This window comes from Camelus dromedarius, chromosome 17 (genome assembly GCF_036321535.1).
Source record: "Camelus dromedarius isolate mCamDro1 chromosome 17, mCamDro1.pat, whole genome shotgun sequence".
NCBI lineage: Eukaryota > Metazoa > Chordata > Mammalia > Artiodactyla > Camelidae > Camelus > Camelus dromedarius.
In genome coordinates, this window is record NC_087452.1 from 4772416 (window position 1) to 4790680 (window position 18265).

Below are 18265 nucleotides of genomic sequence, written 5' to 3' on the forward strand. Positions count from 1 at the left end.
TCTTTCTTTTTCAGTTGAAGTATAGCTTATGTACACTATTATGTAAGTTACAGGTGTATAACACAGTGATTCACCCTTTTTAAAGGTTATGCTCCATTTATAGGTGTTATAAAGTGTTGGGTACATTCCTCGTGTTGTGCAGTATCTCCTTGTGGCTGATTTTATTCATAATAATTTGTACCTTTTACTCACCTAACCATGTATTTCCTCTCCCGCCTCCTCCTCCCCACTGGGAACCACTAGTTTGTTCTCTGTATCTGTGAGTCTGCTTCTTTTTGGTGATATTCTCTAGTTTGTTGTATGTTTTGGGTTCCACATACAAATGACATTGCATAGTATTTGTCTTTCTCTGACTTATTTCACTTAGTATAATACCTTCGGGGTCCATCCATGTTGTTGCAAGTGGCAAACTTTCATCATTTTTTATGGCTGAGTAGAATTCCATTGTGTTTATGTGTGTGTGTGTGTGTGTGTACACATACACATCACAACTTTATCCATTCATTTGTTGATGGACACTTAGGTTGCTTCCATATCTTGGGAACTGTGAATAATGCTGCTGTGAACATTGGGGTATAAGTATCTGTTCAAAGTAGTGTTTCTGTTTTTTTCAGATATATACCCAGGAGTAGAATTGCTGGGTCATATGGTAGCTCTATTTTTAGGTTTTTGAGAAACAGACACATGTTTTGCTTGGATTATTGCAGAAGCTTCCCAGCTGCTGTCACTACTTCTAACCCTGTTCCCTTTCAGCCTGTTCTCTACTTGAATAGCGATCCTTGAAACATGTAAAAATGTAAATCAGATTATGTCACTCCTCTGTTCCGAAACCTCCCACTGGCTTTCCATCTCATGCAGAGATAAGAACTGATGTCCTTATGAAACCTCTAAGCCAAGCTGGCCTCCTTACTGTTCCAGGGACACTTGCCCCACTCCTGCCTCAGGGCCTTTGCACTTGCTGGTCCCTCAGCATAGAAAGATTTTCAGATACCCTTGTGGGTTGCTTCCTCCCTTCCCTCATGTCTTCACTCAAATGTACCTTCTCAGAACAGCCTTTCCTGTCCTGTCCCCTCCTCGATCACCACAGCCTGTGACTTGACTGCACTTTTCTGCTTTATTTTTATTTATCTTGCATAGACTACAATATATGATCCATGAGAACAAGAATTTCTTTTTTAACAGTTTGAGGAATGTCCCTCATATTTTATTATTTGTATTTTTTTTTAATTTAAGTATAGTTGATTTACAATATTGTGTTGGTTTCAGGTGTACAACATAGTGATTTAAGTTTTTGGGTTTTTCGCTTGCTTGTTTTTGCAGATTATATTCCATTATAGGTTATTACAAGATATTGGGTATAATTCCCTGTGATACACAGTAAATCCTTGTTGCTTGTCTGTTTTATTTGTAGTAGTTTTTATCTGTTAATCCCAGATTCCTGATTTGTTCCTCTGCCCCTTCCTCTTCCCTTTGGTAACCAGAAGTTTGTTTTCTATGTCTGTGAGTCTGGTTTTGTTTTGTATATCAAGTTATTTGTATTATTTTTTAGATTCCACATATAAGTGATACATAGTATTTGTCTTTGTCTGACTTATTTCTCTAAGCGTAGTATTCTCTAGGTGCATCCATGTTACTGCAATGGCGTTACTTCATTCTTTTTATGGCTGACTAGTATTCCATTGTATATACGCACCACATCGTCTTAAGCCAGTCTGTTGATGGGCATTTAAGTTGCTTCCTGTCTTGGCTATTGTAAAGAGTGAAAGCAGGGGTATTTCTCTTACTTTGTTCACTGTAGAATCTCCAGTGCCTAGAACAGTGCCTGGCCATCTCTTCCTTCCCCTGACCGATGCTGTTCTGGGGCACTTTGTTGGGTGCCTGCGTGCTGGACGGGATGTGGCTGCCCTCGCGGGGGGCTGTCCTTGGTCCCTCCTGCCTCCACCGCTGCTCAGCCGGCTCCTTCTGCCCACTCAGAAGTTACTCATCCCCCAGGCTGTGGGCTGGTGGCATGGAGCCGATTGGCTTTGGCAAAGTTACAGGTGCAGGACGGCGTGTTGGGATTTGAATGTGGTGAAATTTTTAGAGTAAATGAGGACATTCCAGTCTCTTTCATTTTGGTAAGCAATGTTTGGAACATTACTTTGGAATTAATTGAATGTGTTTAAAAAGTAACAGGAGACATTACAGAAAATCGCCAGTAGTCACTGCAGAGAGCCTGTGTCCAAAAAGAAACGTGGAAAGAGGCTGCTCAGCGCAGGGAAAGCAGGCTGGGAGGGCATTTCTGCTAATTGAGGGCCCTACCCTCTGGTTGTGTTCGGGGTCAGGTTTGTTTTCTGGGGGAGAATTCTGTGGGTTGCAGGGATCTGAGGCTGTAGAGCGGGGACAGAGAAGAAGCCCATTTTGGACAAATCTCAAGAATTAATGTTAATTCTCTTCCACTTATTTCTGGCAAGAATTGTGTTCTCTTTGGGGAAGTTGTTTCCAGTAATAACCCTTGACCAGCCCATCTCTGTCTCCTAAGTCCAGCCTAGTGTTTCTTTTATATGGGAAGCATTTCACCTCTGCGCGTATCAGAGACCCTCTGAGGAGTTTCTACAAACGACTGCATGCGTGTGTGTGTACATGTGTATGTGTGTCTTCAGAGATTTTAATACAGTAAACTTGCATATCTTCTAGGTAAGAGACACATACAAAAAATAAACCCACATTAAGGATTTTAAAAAATGATACAAGTTCACTGTCCTTTGCTTCTTACTTGTTCATTAAAAATCAGAAGACATGAGAAACAATAACAAAAACTACTTGAAGTCTTCCCTCCTGCCCACAAGATAACTTACTGTTAGTTTTGTTGTGCAGGCTTCAAACATTTCCCTATAGAAATATATATACTACCTTACAAAAATAGAATAATGTCTAATATAATATTTATGTTAGATATACAAGATTATATATACTATGCATTCAGAACAAAAATGGAATTGCACATATGTAAACAAAACTGGAGTTGTACCATATATAGTGCCTGCTTTTTTCATTTAGAAATATTGTGAACATTTTCCCATATCATTAAATATACATCACCGTGATCATTTTCAGTGACTACATTAAGTAGATGTAATTTATTAGTTTATGAGTTCAGGTCATTTTCAGTTTTTTCTCCAATTATAACAGTGCTGTCATGAATATTTTTTTTTGTGTATGTATATATATCTGTTTCTGTGTTTATTTTATATGTACTTTTTTGTGACAGTTTGCTAGATATGTGATACATGTAATCATTTTTCTTCAAATAAAATACTAAGACATGGTCACAAATTTTTTCTCTGGTTTGTGAAGATATTACCTGAGTAGTAACACTAAGGTGGAGAAATCTAGTCATATTTAGCAGTACTTGAAAAGAACTGCAGATATTGGGGGAAAAAATATGTGAAGCTGGAACTGTTGTAGAAACTGGGATAGTTACTAGTGCATATTGGCTCAAGACCATTATCTCATGTACAGAGCTGGGCTGAGGTTACTGATCCGGCAGTGACCTGCTTCCCACATTCAAGTTCATCAAAGGAAAAAAAAAAGAAAAAGTTCGTCAAAGGAAGGCCGAGTTTATCTTGTACAGATATGGTTCTCCATGTGTTTTGATCCGAGTGTTTATTAAAATATGCGTTCTGTGCTTGTCTTCCAGGTAATTGGTAAATTAATTATTTATACTTGGTAGTTTTCAGTTAACCAGAGCATTTAATTAGTGCTCTTTTTTCCAAACTTCAAATAAATAGGAGTTTACTGCAATTGCAGTAATAGGAGTTTAACTTCTTGTATTAAAACTACCCAGGATAGTCAAGCCGGTGTATGCCTGGATCACAGAGTTTAGAGAGGTTTAGGTAATTTAAACGGACAAGAAGTTAAAACGTTTATCTTGATGAGATAATACTTATTTTTAAGGAATCTGTTTCTATACGTGATTCCACCATAGGTTTACTTGGCAGAATTCCACAGGCAAGCAGTTTTAATTATCAGGCAATTTACTCTCTCAATTCTGATGCATATGAGTGCTCTGTTCAGACAGGTCCTACCAGTTCTCATTTTTCTCAAATACACTTTGAAACTTACCTAGTAAATAGTAGCAGCCCTGTGTGGATTTTGGGTTTGGTTTATTTCAGTTGCTCCTGGGAGCAAGGGACAAAGGAATCTAAAGGGGAGAGTTAAAGTGACTTGATCGGAAGAGGAGGAAGTGGCCCAGTGAGGTGCCAACAGCACCGAGTGTCAGGTCCCAGGGAAAAGAATCCCAGTCCGCTGGCCAGTCCCCGCCTGGAATACTGTGTGCATCTGTGTACTGTTTTTAAAAGAATGTCAGTAACAAACTAAATTCTCATCAAGCAGGAAATTGAGCAGAATAAAATCCTTTTTCTTCTCCAGAGAGAAGAAAACTAAAGTTGAGACAAGAGATGGCTTCTCAATGACAAATCTCCTCATTTTAGGCGGAAGACTTAGCTTCTCGGTGTTGCTGCAGTGCGCCTAGCTAGGACCCGTGGGCAGAAATTGTAGGAGTTACTGTCCGTTCCCTGAAAATAAGACCTGTCTAACCTGAAGAGTGGTCCAGCAGTGGAATGACAGGCTCCCAGCTAGGAGCAAGCCCCCCAGAGCTGGAGCGGGCAGGGCCCACCATCCACAGGTCTTCGGTACAGGGATTTCTTGAACTCAGGTGAGGAGGTGAGATTCTGACCGCCTCTAGGTCCCTTCCAGTTCTGAAATGTTAGGATCTCACACTGGCTTGTGAGATGCTCATACCGACTGCTTAGCCAGGGAGGTCTACTTCCTGTCATTCAGTTTAAAACATTTCAAGTGCTTTTCTGTTGAAACTTCTGATGGCTCCACAGCTGTGTCCTGCGATGAAAAAATTACTTACTTGAGCTTGGGTTGCATCCCAGTGTTGTAAACATTCTTCCCCAATTCAAAAATTTCCTCTTAAAATTAAAAAAAAAATCTTTTTTAAGGTACGTGAAGATGTAGATTTACAAAAGCGAACATCTCAACGTAAGGATTCTATCATTGCATTAATTTAAGTGACAATGAAAAGTCACAATTAATTTCTTTTCTTTTCTTTTTTTTTGGTGGGGAGCGAGAGGAGGTAATTAGGTTTATTTACTTAGTTTTAGAGCAGGTACTGGGGACTGAACCCAGGACTGCGTGCATGGTGAGCATCCTCTCTACCACTTGAGCTAACCTCCCCTTCCCCCCACAATTAATTTTTAAGAAATTGATGGTGTAAAGAAAATGCTGATGGAGAGGCTGAATATATAAAGATAACTTCCATAATTTTTCCAAATGCTGTGTCCACCTAAAGGCATAAAGATGTATTTACTAGGTGATTCGTCATAGCAATGTATGGAAGCAAAAAGCAGGATAGTGAGTTATCGTTCCTCAGTATGTATTACTGGTGTTTTTGAAATTTTGGTAAGAGCAATTTCCATGAAATCTACCCTCTTAACAGATTTCTAAGTGCACACTGCAGTAGGGGTACCTGTAAGGACAGTGTTGTACAGCAGATATCAAGAACTGACTCATCTCGGATAGCTCAGACCTCACTCCTGTTGAACAGCAGCTCCCCATTTCCCCCGGCCCCTGGCACCCTCTCTGTTCTGTGAATTTGACTGTTTCAGAGTCCTCATCTAAGTGGAACCATGCAGTATTTGTCCTTCTGTGACTGACTGACTTAGCACCATGTCCTCTAAGTTCATCCATGCTATCCCATTCAGCAGGATTTCCCCCCTTTTTAAGGCTTAGTAATATTCCACCGCATGTCTGTACCACATTTTCTTATTGTGCAAAGAGATAGAAGGGAACTGACTGGGATAAAAAAAATGCAAAACATCTATGCATTAAGATGATGGTTTTCTGGGTGGATTTTTGCTCTTTGTATACCAAGCTACTAATTATACATCTTAAAAGCCATGTGTATAGTATATACTGTGTTTTATAGTTACTGTAGCTATTAAGGGTACTGCATTCAAGGTAGATGTGACACTGGCTAGTACAAGGTCCTTGTATAGCACTTCTGAAAACCTCAGGCAGTTTCAGGCAGCCTGATTAGAGTGCTGTGTGCCCCAGGCATCCTGGGTGACCCGTAACCACACGGTCTTGGGCACTTGATCCCAGGTCTCCAGCTCTGGTTCCAGGGTTGTCGTAGCTGTCATTCCTGCCAGCTCTCAGGTTAGACTATACACAGAGTTCTAGACCAAAAAGGACACTTTTGGTCCAATTCCTTCATTTAGGAGCGATGCTGAGCTTCAGAAAGAGGAGGTGACTGCCCAGGACCACGCACATGAGACTGGAGGCCGATCTGCAGCTCCCTGACTCTGAGCTCTGTGTTACTCCTCTGTGCAAGAGTAGTAACTTGTTGGCCTCTGGTGGCCTTTCTTCTAGGGACTGGTCTGTGTCCAACTACTATCCTTTTTTGGAGATGTTTGTATAGAATTTATACCTAAAATGAAACACAAAAAGAAGTGGCAAGTGTATTTTCTTATATTGGGGTTCATCACTGAGAAATTAAACCCATCATTTTGCTGGTCTTAGAAATAGTACGTAAAGAAATGGTGTGTAACAATAGAGCTGTCCAAATTCCTAATCATGTGAAACACCGGAATTTCTTCTTTCGAGTACTACTGATGTAATTTTGAACCCTGAGGACTGAGTTGGATGAATTAGCTGTGATTTCTCATGTCCTTTCCCTCGTGCTTTATTTTCTCTCCCAACTTATTTTGTATCCTGAACTGATCTTCAAACATTGTTTCTATCGTGTTGCCCTCCCACTTTCCCCAAAAGAAACCTGTGGGACCCTTCACTCCTGTGCGTTCATTACTGCACAGGGTCAGGTTCGATTTCTGTCTGATGTATTCCTGGTCCTCAACCCCGGGCTGACTTTAACTTCCCAGTTATATTTTCTGTTACTTTCCTCTCCCCAAAACCCTTTGCTTCAGTGAAGTCATGGCTCATGTCATTTTGATTGCCTGAACCCCTTTTCTGCTGCTATTTTGCTTATCCAACTTTCACTTGGCCCCCTTTAAAATCTCCTAACTACTCTGAGTGACCCCTAATAACCTTTCCTTCTGTATTTCTTTAAAAAATATTTATTTACCAGTTTTTGATATGAAGTGTGTTTTTTTAAAAAAAGGTTCAGTCAGTGAAGAAAATCTCTTCCATCTCAAGTTCCTAGTTCTTCTGAGGTAACCACTGTTAAGTTTCTTTTGCAGCCTTCTCATGCTTTTCACTCATGGTCACAAAATGGCTGCCTTATCTCCAGGTATCACATTTGCATTTAAGACAGTAAGTCCAGGGAAGGGAGGAAAAAAAGGGTATCATAAGCCATATCTGATCTTTTCTTTTCTTTTTAAAGCAAAAGCTTTCCCAGAAGCCCAAAGCAGACTTCTGTTTATGTCTCTTTGGCCAGGTCTGTGTTACATGGCGATGCCTAGCCTCCAGAAGCTCTGGGAATACAGAAGACATATTTAGTTTTCTCAGTACCTCCACTGGAGGTAATAAGGAAGAAGGGACTTGGGAGTGTATTTTGAGTTAGTCACTAGACTGTGTCTACCACACATAAAATGTTATCTTCATATTGGATTTTGAAAAGTTAATGTTGTAACAAACCACTTTGCTATATTCTCCTGTTGTTTTGAAAAACTTTTCGGTTATTTCTCTTTTGTCTTCCTGGTGTGTTATTTTAAAATTCAGAAAAAAAATTTCTTTCTCTATTTTAGTAGTTTTTGCAAATCTCCTATGAAGAAGCTTTCATCTGTAGGCAATGGAAAACTCTATCGAAATGAGTTTAGAAACAGAAGGAATGTATTAATTCACATCGTAGGGCATTGTGAAGATAGAGTGGACTTCAGGTGCATTTGATTCAAAGGATCCTGGTGTTTTCAGGTTCTGGCTTCACATCTCTGTGATTTTCTTGGCATGTGGCTTTGTCCTTGGCTGACCTCCTTTGTCGTAGCAGAATGGCTGCACCAGAGAAGAACGTCTCTTTGGGTAGCTCTCAAAGGCTTCTTTCCAGTAAGTCTACGGAAACCATCTGCAAAATGACTGCTTATCCTCACACCCACCCCTGTGATGTCCTGAAGCCTGTCCTTCATCCACTGAATTGAGTTTTCATCAATGTCTCTGTTTCTTTTATTCCTTTCACGTGACATCCATTTCTGTCGTAGCCTTATTCTTCTTTTCTGTTTCTTCTCTGAACCTTGCTAGCTGTCTTCATCTCGGTGTCTTACTGTTTCTTCTTTGAGCTCTTATTTCAGAGATGTTATGCCTTTTAAAAAAAATCTCATAGAGAGATGTTGGTTCATAAATTTCGAATTCTTTGTAGTTTAATTTCTCTGGTGTGTCTTCTTTAACTGGTTGTTATTTGTAACGTTTCTTTCTTTTACCTTGCACTTGACTTGCATCGTTTGTTGATGGTTCCTTTCTCATTATTTCTCAGTTTTAAATGGGATCGTTCTTGCCCGGGTAGCAGTTTGCCGCCCGATGTGTTTGGGGAGTGGTGGGGCTTCAGGCAACTTGAATCTCCGTCGGCTGCTCAGAACAGGTTCTTACCAGCGCTCCTTCCTGAGGGTCCATCTCTCTGTGCCGCAGAGAGTTTTGACTGTGAAATCAGGTCCAGTGTTTGAATAGAAACTGGCAGGATGTATATGTCCATTTTTGTGAAGACTTCGGTGTATGAGAACCTTGCTGTTCTGTCCCATGGCTCCCCTGATGAAACGCAAGCATTTAATGACTGCTTTTGTTGGTCTTTGTGGCTCTTCAGTGTTCTGCGTTTTCCTTGATCTATTGGAAGCAAAGCTGAAATGAAAGCTGTTAACATAATGCTTTAAAAAGACTTCTCTTAGGATCCTGCCGTTACTTAACTTTAAATTTTGAGACAACTAAGTTTAAATGATTTACCCACTGGCGTTTCATATACCCAAAATATATATGTGTGTATATATATGTATTTCAAAACCCGTAATATTACTCAAACAGAAAAATCCTAGTGGGACAGAGATGTGCTGAGTATGCGAAGGAAAACTCGCATTTTGAAATTGGGATATTTCACAGTTTGGAGAACAGGCTGCTTGATAGCACAGACGGAAATATTTTCTTAGTCAGGAGGCACCCAATAGAAGGAAGAGAACCTGGCGTTTCTGGGCTGTCTGCTGCTGCGAGCACTGTGCTACATATTTCAGACTAAACACAGTCTTTGGACTCCAAGAAGCTCTTGGTGGACAGGGGAGATGAGGCCATGCGTGACTCAAACAGGCCCAGAGTGGTGTTACCGGGGACAGTCTCCGTGTTCTGAGGGCACTGCCATCACCCTCATTCTTGAAAGGAGGTGAACTAGACTAGAGAGGGTAAGTTACGTGCCTCAACTCACAGAGCCAGTTCGTAGCGGAACCTAGATTTGAACTTGCTTCTAGGTCCTGGCCTCTAGGAGTGCACATTTAAAATACTGTTTTATTTCAAGGTGCCTTTGTTCTCAGGAATCAAGGATCACTTAATATGTCTCTGGAATAATTAATAAGTTGTATCAAGTATGTGATCTTTCCTGTGTCTGGTAAAGTGCTGTGTTTGGAATGGCTTGTCCCACAACCCCGCTTAGAAATTCTGTTCTTTTAAAGGGTCCAGACCTTTCTGGATGAAGCTCACACCAAAGTCCCTTCAAAAAGCAGGGCTTCTCCCTCCTCTGCCTTCTGTTTCTGTCTGTAGTGCCCGTGGTCTGTCCTCCGTGGTGAGCTCTTCAAGGGCGGGACCATGGCTTCATCGTCCTTGGACCCCATCCTCTTCTTGGCCAGTGCAGGGGTACCTGCATCAACACAGTGCTCTGTCTGTACTGTTTATTGGTGTCTTGCTTGCTGTGTGTCTAGGGCTCAGAAGACAAGTACGCAGGGCTTGGAGGCGTGAAAATTGTATCTGTGTTGAGTTTAATGTCGAGGGTTTTACCTCCGTCGTGCCCCTGGGCAGGATAAGTTGGTACCTGGGGCTTGGAGGTAGGCGTGTGTGGGGAGCGTTGTCCGACGTCTCTGCTTCTGGGCTCAGCACCACTCTTGTATTAATAGTACTGATAAATAATACTAGGAAAAGTCTCGGTGCTCCGCTCTACATAGTATCTTCTATCAACAGCCAGAAAGCACTTTTTGGCTCTTGGAAATAGTTTCACGTTCGGGTACTAAGTGTGCACTACAGACGTTAAAACATTTTATAAGTGCATGTTGTTCAGACGCTCTTTTCTTTTTGCTCAGTGTTGACTGTGTGCTTAAGAGTGAGAATCAAGGGCGTGATTTTTGTCTTTCCTGAGGAGTAGTAGGTCACGTGCCAGAGGAAGAGGAGGAAAGGTCCAGAACGAGTCCACGTGTTCTCTCTTCTCTGGGCTTAGAAGATGACCGGAAGGTTTGCTTCAACCAGAGGAAGAAAGCTTCTGTTTTGCCTGTGAGCCTTCCAGGTGCATTGATGTGCTTGCCCTTGGTGATTCCAGGTCCAGCTGGAAGGGTTCGAGCCTGCACTTTAAGCAGTCGCACCTCTGGCGCGCCTGTAAATGAAACACAGCCGTTTGGTTACTGCTGTGGGGAGCAGACGCCACTCAGCGCGCAGGTGCAGTGCTGTATGTTCTCATGTTTCTCTCTCTCTCTTTTTAAAACTTGTTTAACTGGGGCAGTGGGGGAAGAGAGAGCAGGAAGAACCCTTTATTTAGGTACCGTGTGGATTGGCGTTACTGCAACGAGGACGGTAATTTTCTTCTTGGCAGCGTCCGCAGGGCGCTCAGGGCAGATCCCTGTCACAGTAATCCTTGAATAATCCAAACAGGGACAGGCATTCAGAAGTAATAGGATTATACCTGAGACTTTTATGGATGGAGTGATCAGGCTCCTTAACCCTCTGGTAACTAGCCTCACCTAGAACTAGAGACAACCGGGAATTTTATTTCATCTTTTCATTCTTATTCGAGAGAAAAGCCAACTTTCTTCCAGGCAGGCTCAGTGTTGTCCCCAGAGGAAGGTGGAGCGGGCGCCTGAAGGCCCCTCCCTGTCACTGTTGCTGTTGTGAATCCAAACCGTCAGGAAAATGAGCTGAGCAATACTTCACTTCATGTTGTTTGTTGTGATAAAAATCTCTCTCTTTCTCGTCTTGCCCTGGGAGGCACAGCCCTAATTCACTCTCCATGCCCCTTCAGTAAGCAGAACCGGAGAGCAGCTCATTAGCTCAGCAGAAACAACCCTTCTAAGGAACAGTCACCATCACGCATCACATAAAGCATGAATTCTGTTGAGATTGAGAATGAAAATGGCAGCCTGTGATTGGGTGGGGGTGAGAAGGGCAAAAGGGACGAGGGGAATTGTCCAGGACCCAGGAATTTCAGGGCTGATTCCCATACCGTAGGGGTCGAAGAGAGGGGAGTGTGTTTATTGAAGTGGGGGGGATAATGGAGCGGAGAGAGGAGGCAAGGCAGGCCTGGGGGAGGTGTAAGTTAGTGTGGGGCACTTGGGGTGAAGTCCGCAGAATAAATCGTGTCTAGTATGAGCTCCCCCCACCCCCTTACTTTTTTTAGTATTTTTTTGGTGGAGGGGTCACTGGGTTTACTTATTTGTTTACCTTTAACAGAGGCACTGGGGACTGAGCCCAGGACCTCCTGCACGCTGAACACATGCTCTGCCCCGGGCTGTGCCCTCTCCCTAGACCCTGTCCTTAACACAGTTTTCAGGATGTGTTTTTGTTTCATTTAAATAATGTCTAAGCAGTCCATGGGACTTTTGAATATTTGACAGCTTTTAGGGTAAAACTGCTAAGCTTAACTGAGTGTGCATTATGATCATACTTTTCAAGTTTAAAAAGAGAGGTGTGTGCTGACCCGTTCCCAGGTCCTCAGACGCCCTGAGTTTCTGGGAGGCTGCTGGAGTCTCCTTTCAGAACCCCACACGCGGTCTGATTAGGCTTAAGGAAACGGCTAACCTGACCGGCAACCCGACACCCTTTGTTCCCGCTGCTTTTTTATGGATGTCGTTTCTGTCCGAGGTTCTCTGGGTGCGGGGCGGGGCGGGGCGGGGCAGTCTCCCTGTCTGAGCTGGCCTCGCTCCTCCTCACTGGGCACTAAGAAGCCCCCATTGTCTTTAGGAGGACCGGCCAGTGGCCGCAGTGCCCTCCGACCGTGTGCTTTGTAGTCCTGGAACACTGCTGGGCGGGGGAGGTCCTGTTGCACCCATTTTGCAGGTGAGGAAACCGAGCTGGGAGGTAGCCTTCCTGGATCACCACACAGCATCATGGGGCCGGGCTGGGGGGACCCCGGCTGTTCTGACTCTGTGCCTGGTGCTCTCTTGTCCTGGAAAACCAGCATGAGAAGCAGAGAGCTCAGGAATGGGGACTCGTCCTTGCCCTTGGCTCCTGGTTCTGCCTCCTGTCTCCTCCCTTGGAGGAGGGGAGCCACTCCTGGCCGCACCTGTATGCAGGCGCCTTGGTCCCCTGCAGGCCTCTCCTACCAGGCTTCGTCCTCTGTCCCTCTCCTGGGGGCCTGACCCCCTCACCAGGGCCGTGTTTCCTGTTACTGGGGCCACAGTCCTTGGTAGTCGGTGCTTCCCTGGGAGGCTGGGATGTTGCCCATCCTCTAAGCCTAGTTGGAAACCCAGTTTCCAACCCCCCGGCTGTCCACAGGCTCTCCCTCCGGACTCCCCTAGACTCCATCCAGAACTCGGGGCATCCCACCCCTTCTGCCTTTCTTCCGTTCCCAGCTTAGATTCTAGAGTTCTCCTCCTTGTTTATTCTCTTAACAAGTCTTTATTCCTTGCCTGCAAGGTGCCAGGCATTGTGGCAGGTGCTGGGGAAGCACTGGCAAGAATGGCCGGGGGAGGAGGTGGGTGTTGATCAAAGAGGCGCTCCGGTGCCACTCAGCCCTCTGCCAGAGCTCACGGTGCCGTGCGTCGCTGGAAACTCACCATCACCAGCCGAAACTAGACACACACACAGAAAGTCCTACTCTGCTCCCCCAGTAAATGCTCCATCTCATTTCCAGGACCCCTCACACTCCACACATCCCTGCCTAAGTGAGGATAAACAGGAGTCCTGGTCTGTACATTTCTGGTGTTCCTACAATCGAGTGTTGGCTGTTTGTACATTTCGAGTCCTGTTCTGGCTACAGACCATTGGTAGTTTCAGAAGAGAGGCTGAGGGTTGGGTTCAGTCGCCCTTTCTGTGAGCACCAAGGCTGGTGCTGGGTACCAGGCAGTGATGGGAGCCCTTCCCCGGGAAGGAAGCTGATCTGCGTCTTAGGCTGGCTCACGTCGCCCCCTAGTCCTGCCCACGGGTAACTCACTGGGCTGCCCTTGAGCTCTGGAAGGTCTGGAAGGCAGGGGGTGTCCTCAGCCAGGCGCTCTTCTAGATCCAGCTCAGAGTCCCCAGTGCGGTGGGCCTGAACCTCAGGGCTGCAGAGTGTGTCACAGTCATACGGGGAGCTATGTTCAAGTGCACTGCTGAGTATAGTTGTCTCCTACGTAGAAATTCAAAGTGCATCTTTTCTGGGTCCCACTGGGCCCCACCCCAGATTTACTCAATCAGCCTGGCATCCCTGGCTTTCAGAAAGAGCCCCCTGGGCGATGCTCACGCATGGCCAGGGTTTGGAAACTGCTCTTCTAGTGGATGGATTTCTAGTGAACCTATGACTGTAACGTCCTCCCAAATAGAAACATCAATAAATGACACCCGGAGGATGAGGACAGGGCAGTGCTGGCAAAGCCATCCTTGGGAAAACTGAGCTGTCGGCATTGTGAAAAGAATTGGATGGTATCGCCCAGTATTTGATTTAATCGAATATGCTCAACAGAAAGCATTTAACTCTATTTTATATTACTAAAGGACAGTTGACTTGGTGAAAAGATAAAATCTGAACCATCTTCTTGCTTTTCGAAAACTGTTCCCTTTTTGGCATTTCATGTCAGTACTTCATCCAGGAACCTTTAAATGTCTACTCCTGTAGGCGCTGGGGCGTGTACAAAGGAAAATAAGACCCAGTTCTAACTTTGAAGAGAGCACAGTGTGGTGAGGAAGGTGAATTTGTTTAAAAATTTTAAGGCACTTACAGGACCATGTTCATCTCCACATTGCATGTGATCTCATTTCCATGCCTAGTTTTTATTCAGTTGTGTGTGTGTGGGTTTGTTTGTTTGTTTTTGCAAATCTTTTGTGAACTTGCCTCTTGCAAGTGAACAGTCATTGTGGACTTTAAAACTTCTTATTTTCCGTTAAAAGTAAGATCCTGGCTGGGGTGGAAAATCACAGCCTCAGATCCCAGATCTACACTCTTGGTGTGAGTTTGGACAAGATTCTCGGCCATATGATATGTCTCCTCGTTTATAAAATGGTTCTGGTACCTCCTACCATTGTTGTGAGGATTTAAAAAGAAACCAGATGGGTGAGAGAGTCCAGCCCCAACATGTGCCCCGCCCGGCACGTAGTGAGCGTCCTGGGTCTGTCTGTCCCTTAGCTTGAGGGAGAAAATAACATGTGAAGACAGGAGGAAACTGACCCCTTGAGCCATACCGGCCGTAGATTATGTGCCTGAGGAGAACAGTTCTGACCACGCTTTGCTTGGATGACGGTTTCCTGGCAGCAGTGTTACAGCCATTTTGGTCCAGGTAGTCTCTGTCGTGGGAGCTGTCCTGTGCGTTGCAGCGTGTATGGCAGCATCACTGGCCTCCATCCACTAGATGCCAGGGGTACTGCCAAGTCTTGACAACCAGGCGTCGCCAAAGGTCCCCCGGGTTGGGGGACACAAAACTGGTCTGTTTGAGAGCCACTGGATTGGACTCTTCCTCCTCTGTTTTGTGTGGTCAGTTCTACCCCTCTGCCTCTTAACAAGCATTTAAATGTTTTTACTCTTGGTCAGAGAAATTCCAAGTAAAACCACAATGAGGCTGCTCCATACCTACCAGCATAGTGGGAATGAAAAACATGGAAAAGTGTTGGCAAGGATGTGAGGTAACTTGAAGTCCTGTGCACCGATGGCAGAAGTATAAATTGGTACAACTGCTTTAGAAAACTCCCTGGCAGTATCTACTTCATTTGAACATATGCTCGCTCTGTGACCTGACGTATCTATCCCTGAGTATGTATGCAACAGAAATGCGGCCGTGTGCTCACCAAAGATGGGAACTAGAATATTTGTAGCAGCACTGCTTATAATACCGTCCTAATAAAGATGACCTTAAATGTCCACCAAATGTAGAATAAAGTGTGGGCTGTTAAGAGCAATGGAATACTATATAGCCATGAATAGGAATGAATTTTTTCCGCTTACACATAAAAATAAGGGTAACATTCATAAACATAATGTTGAGTGAAAGACTCCAGTCACAAAAGAATATATACCATAGGATTCCATTTATAATAAGTGATCAAATTAGTCTAACGCTCTTGAAAGTTAGGGTAGTTGTTACCTTGTAGGGGTAGTTACTGGAAGGGGACACAAGTTGGGACGAAGCATTAAAATTCTCTCTATTAAAAACCAGGTGTGTCTGTTTTCTAGACTGGATTCTACTGGTTGAAAGGGTGTTTCTAGAGATAGAAAAGTGGTGCATAATGAATGAAATATTGCGAAGGCAGATTGAACAGCTAGTTGAAGATTAGGTCAGATATTGGCACTGTCAGAGACGTTAGCCCTTCAGATATTAAATACCTAGGACTTTTCCTCCGTTGGGTTTCTTCTCTTGTTTTTATGTGGACATCAATTCCAGCCAATCTGGCAGGAATATGTCTGTGGATAATTTTAATTTGTAAGAGTGTGAATATCAGAATAATATTTTATTTATGAAGGTTCTTTGGGATTTACTGAACTAAATTGTTTGTAGTAATGAAAACCACTACAATAAGCGTTTTTGTGTTCATAAGGAAACATTTGTTTCAAGCATATGAGGCACTAGAAAACTGGCAAGTTACAGTGTTTTGCAAGAGATTTTTCCTTTCTTGGGAATACTAATTAATTAACCTCCCTTCTGCAGTACCGATTTATTCTGATTTGTTTAAAACATCAGTTCTAGGCTGCACTTTAAATGCTATTTATATCTTAAATTCATGTTAATAAAGCAGATTTCTTGTTCAATCATTTGGTATCATTCAAATTGGTTTTGTTAGTATTTTGTTTTAACTTTTGCAAAGTTTAGTGAGAGTAGAACTGTTGTTAAAATATATTTACTGTGACTTTTAAAATTAAGAGGCTCATTGTGTTTGAACTCAAGTGAGAAATTAGGCTGTTTGCTTTCCTAAAATTGCCTTTGCAACTTAAAATCCACCCCTAGAGGGTGCTGTTGTAGTGAAAAGTTTAAATCTTTGATTTGAAGAACCATTTTAAAGCTTTTTAAAAAGTACATATATTTGTGTTGAAATCCCACAATAGTCCAGTAAATGACCTTAGTCATGCTTAATAGAAGTTGAGAGTGCTTTAACTTAGAAATGGTACTATTTTATAAACAATAAAAGTCAAGACATACAGCTTAGTGGCATTTGCTTGTGTGAAAAGTTTGACAAAATACTATATGTTTGTCATCATCATTTCACTGTGAGCAACTCCAAGTTAGAGAAATAAGCAATATTTTGTGATATATTTAGGAATTCTTTTCCTTGAAAGAAAATAGAACACATGGAACCTAACAGGTAGATATTCAGGCTCACATCATTGATGCTTGAGGCATTTGAAAACTGTTTTGTTTTGGTGTCTTCCTTAATTCAGCAGCTACGCTATTGAAGACCTACTGTGTGCAAAGCAGTCTGTATAATCTGGTAGGGGCGAGGTACATAAATTATGTCATAGTCTGCTTTCTTTTAGAATTAAGTGCGTTATAAGCCTAAAACACAGTGGAATAAAGACATTAATCCCAGCTAATGGATTTCTTGTGGAAGGAGGGGTCTTAGCTGAGCCTTTGAGGAGCCACAGAACTTTGCATTCTAAACAATATTTAAAAGAAAAGACAATTTGGTTCCTTAAGTCTTCTTTCTTACCTCTCAATGCTAAGTTTCTTTTCACTTAAACCCTTTTCTTTGCTTTCCTTCTCACAACCTTGTCTTAGTGATTAAAATAATCACATTGAAAAAATGACAGTGCCTTGACCCATGAAGTGTTTAACAACATCGTCCTCCTCATCATCACTGTTCACCCTGCACTGGAGGACGTGCCCATACATTGCAGTGGATTCTAGAGATGACCTTAACTTGACATTTAAAATTTTTTAAAAATTCTATTTGCTTATTTTTAATGGAGGTACTGGGGATTGAACCCAGGACCTCATGCTTGCTAGGCACGCTCTCTGCCACTGAGCTCTACCTGCCCCCAATAACATGGCATTTTTGCACATCCAGCTTTTGGGTTCACTGAGCTGTAGATCAAGTTATGGTCAAACTTACTTTCTTCCTTTAGTAGGGTCTCTTTGATTTCTCTTCACGTTATCGGGTTAAAGTGATTGAAAAATAATAAATGTAGGTATGGTAAGGAGGAAAAACAACTTTAAAATGAAAGCATTAGCTAATACGTAGTTTATTTAGAATCCTGGGAAGAAGAGAGTGTTTGAATCCAGCGAGGGAACCAAGTAGCCCAATAGGGTTATTTACATTTCTTGGTGTCTTTGAAGAGATTATTGTTAGACTGAACATGAAAATATCCCCTGCTCTGCAGGTGCGCTCACGAAGGCATTTTATTTTTTAATAAGTGTCTGGAGAGTGATTGTGATCATGTGGCTTTTATGGAGCAGCTCACAGTTTTGCTGATTCTATTCTAAACTGGTAGTCAGCGCTCTGGCAAGTAGCACCATTTGGCCTCGTAATTAGCCTGGGCTTCCTTCTGCCATCAGTCTGCGTCACTACTCCACAAAGATGCTAAGACACTGCCCTAAGGAACACTTCAGGGGCCCTTGCTGTGTGCTGCGGGGAGCCCAGTGCCAAGAACTGAAGCCTGGTTTCCCTTCTCCCCAGCAGCTGACGCTCTCATTTGGGGAGCTGACACTAACAGATGAAAGAATTAGTAAATAATGGCAGACAAAAGCATATGCACACATGTCCACGTGCTCTGGAAGTGTCCAGTACAGAGAGTGGCTCCCTGCACCCCTCCCCCCCCACCCCAGTCTTATGGAGATAATCGATCTACAGAGCTGTGTCAGAGACTTTTATTTTAGGACAGATAGCTCGTTGTAAACGTCTTGAAATCCGACAAAGTTCTAAATAAGCGTTAGGAATTTTTATTACCTTTAGTTGTCAAATCTGAACCAAAAGG

General features: G+C 43.1%; 1 protein-coding gene across 2 annotated transcripts in view; it reads left to right on the forward strand.

Annotated features, from left to right (window-relative positions):
• The window catches only part of VGLL4 (vestigial like family member 4), a 142344-nt gene that overhangs the window by 45916 nt on the left and 78163 nt on the right, over window positions 1–18265 (forward strand). The window lies entirely within an intron of this gene.